This window comes from Acromyrmex echinatior, chromosome 17, assembly GCF_024713525.1.
Source record: "Acromyrmex echinatior isolate Ae372 chromosome 17, ASM2471352v2, whole genome shotgun sequence".
NCBI lineage: Eukaryota > Metazoa > Arthropoda > Insecta > Hymenoptera > Formicidae > Acromyrmex > Acromyrmex echinatior.
In genome coordinates, this window is record NC_141868.1 from 1212937 (window position 1) to 1216584 (window position 3648).

General features: G+C 29.8%; 1 pseudogene; it reads right to left on the bottom strand.

Moving 5' to 3' along the window:
• Window positions 1-1619: 1619 nt before the first annotated feature.
• Window positions 1620-1739, bottom strand: LOC147906814 (5S ribosomal RNA; annotated as a pseudogene).
• Between the last annotated feature and the right edge of the window lie 1909 nt (window positions 1740-3648).

Below are 3648 nucleotides of genomic sequence, written 5' to 3' on the forward strand. Positions count from 1 at the left end.
ACTACTAGCCCTTCGTAAACGTGCGCCTCCACCGAACGAGGGGTGGCGAACGTCGCGACGGCAGCGGAAGAGGGCGGAAGTGGCGCCGAGAGGGTGAGTGTGACTGAACCAAGAGGGTGTGTGTCTCGCCGCGTTCCTATATTATCGTGATTTTTGACAATGATTTTGCACAACTTCCATTAAAAAAAGCATTTCAAATTATTCAATTTTATTTTTTAATTTGACGTATCTTGTAAAAATCATAATATTAGAAGTGTCTTGTATTTAATATAATACTTATTGTTAGCCGATTTTAAGGGGCTAATTTTAGAAAGTAGTAAAAGAAGATATCGAAGAGAGCAGTGCCACATAGATCGTATCGTAAGGGAGAAAAATTTCTGAGTAAACGGAAAGCTACTCCGGAGAAAATTTAGGGCGGTGTAATAAAATAACGCATCGGAATGTAAGCAAAGCTGTATATGCTTCGAGCAGTTGCCCTTCTTTCTTCCATCGTTTTTGTCTTCGCATTCGGCAAAATCGACGATCACCGTTATATAAAATGCGTCACTATCAATGTTCCGACGTTTATAATTATTATTGCGTGACAAAATTTTATTCGTAAAATTATGCGTATCGAAACGCCGTTCAGAAAGACTGGAAGAGAAATGTCTACAGAATATTAAGAAAATATTACAAACGTAATATTTCAAATGGAATGTCTCTAGAATATTTCAAATAAAATATCATATATAATATGTAATATCTTTGGATGTTTGCAGAAATATTTCAAATGAAACATTCTGTAAAAAAAACATTTGAAATATTCTGATGACTTTCTGGTGACATTCTAGTGACATTACGTGCTGTGTATTATATATTACAAAATATTTCCAGAATATTACAGAATGTCTCCAGAATATTGCTAGATGTGGACATAAGACATTTTGCTACCATTTGCCAAAATATTTCAGATTTCAAATGTAATATTCTAGCCACATTCTAGTGACATTTAGTGCTGTGTGGAAAGTATTGTTTATTTTATTGCTACATAAAAAAATATCAAAACCAAACAAAACTATTCCTAAATAACTTAGGTAATCGGACAACTTTTAGATCACGTTGAAACTACCAGTTCGTCAGAATTTCAATTTTTTTAGTATTAGGGGAGTTCTTTTTCTGAAAAAAAAATTGAAAATTAGATAAATATTTCTCTAGTGAGAATACTTTTATTAAATAATAACACATATATACTTAAGAATTTTCAATTCAAATATAATTCGTAACGGCGAGAATACTATCACTGTACCGCTCAATTTGACACATGAAAGTAAAAATGTCTTTTTTTAGTTTGTTTGCGACGTTATAATAAAATAAGCAACTATGTATGATTTCTATGATGTCTCAGAAATAAACTTAATACATACATACCAGTTCTCATCCGATCATTGTCAAGTCAAGCAACGTTGAACATGATTAGTACTTGGATGGGTGATCACACCGTGTGATATGTCATTAATTTTTTTATTTTTTTATTTTTTGCCAAGCTAAAAGAAGACAATATGTTGAAATATTATAAATTAATTATCTCAACATATGGTCTTCTTATAGCTTGGCAATAAATAAAAAATAAAAAAATTAAGGGACAACATCACACGGTGTTCCCAAGCGGTCACCCATCCAGGTACTAACTATGCTCAACGTTGCTTGACTTCAGTGATCGGACGAGAACTGGTAGTTTCCAACGTGATTTGGAAGTTGTCCGATTATCTAATTTATTTGGGAACAGTTTTGTTTAACTTTAGTATTTAAATAAATTTTAATAGTATCTCACCGACAAGATACTTATTAAAAACAGTCCCTGGGCAAAATTTTTTAACTATTAAGGATTGATCATTGATTCTTTTGATGACTTTAATACTCTTATTTAATAACTTTTTTATTTAATTACAGAAATCATGTTCTATAAAAGAAGTTGTGCAATTCCATTTTTTTAAATAGTCATAATCTTCATATAACTAATGCAAAATCGATTTTCGGAAATTGATTTTACCATTACTAGTAGCCTATCAGGCCATATACCTTTTGTCTAAACATATTTTTGTATTTCCACGTCTCCACGTATATTATATAATTTATATTATATGTATTAATTAAAAAATAAAATAGGAAAAAGATATAGTATTTCTTAAATTTTATCGTATTTATTATATTTATTTTACCAAACTTGATTTTTTCTAAAACAAACAATGCGAAAATTATCCTATCAATTATTTTTAATGTTTTCGCATTATTATTATTACTTTTATTACTAAAAAGTAATTTTACACAAGAAAAAGAGACAAGAGAAAGAGAGAGAGTTATATGAACATGTATGTGGGCATATTTTATATATCATTTGTACGTGTTTATGTATGTTTACACATTTATACATATTCGTGCATGAAAAACTTTTTACTGAATTCCGTTAGTATAAATAAAGAAAACAATCCTCGTCCATTCTCTGTCGGATTGAAATTTGTACACGCATTTTAATTATTTCAAGTCAGACAAATCAAAAAACCAACTTGAAATAATTAAAATGCGCACACAAATATTTAAACACAAATACAATTCCAATATTAAACAGCTATTTTCGACGGCTTATAGTGTGCTTCATATCAAGTACAAATTTCGACTCAGTACACGTATTTTCTTGTAATTGGCACGATATCATGGATTTCCAATATATAGGTTAAATAATTCCAGCGAAAATAGGGAGAAAAGTCATATTTATCATATAATTAATTTAATTTAACGCCAGTGCGTACATCGTTTATTTAATTATTCACCCGTCAGCACTGATGTGAAACGCGATGACAGATATCGCAATGCATATATTGACAATCATCGCGGTTTGTACCGCTAATTTAGTGAATTCGCCTCAAATTCTCTTTATGTGAATTCGCCTCAAACTCTCTTTATGTGAAAGAGAGTTTGAGGTGAATAAGACTATTGCATTAGGAGAGACCGGTGCTAATAGACTCATTTTTTAATTTCGAATTTTTACAGACGAAAGAGTAAATTATTTAATAAGAGTAAATTATTTATCAAAAAAATAAATTCTACATTCCTTACTATATATATTTGATTACCTAATAATATTTTAATAATAAGAGGAAACTAATAACTAATATAAAAAAAATACATTTTTCGAATGCATTCCATCTGATTCAACTAGCCCCGAGACTGGGATAATTCGACTAAGATTATTAAAATAAAGATTAATGTATTTTAAGCTACATCTTTCGCTACATATTAATAAAACTTTTATAAAAATATATTTTAAACACAAACATTCGCTTCGCAGGACAAAACAATATTTCTTTTTACAAAATTTGTTCATTTCGTGCAAAACATGTCGAATAAGTCTAGTTTTCGAGATTGGACATAAACTTATAACATTTACCACTGAAGAAAATCTCTTTAAAGGAATAAAATTTTGAGTTAGTACTAAGAGTCGTCACTAAATGAGTCATACAGTTCCATGCTGTGATTAGTCTACTATCCCCCCCATCTGTTCATTTTAAAACATTAATTAATAAAAAACAATACACGATGACAGACATATAAACAAAAAAAAATCTGTTGGACTTTATTAAGTAAGAATTACACTTACTATCTAAGTAGAAA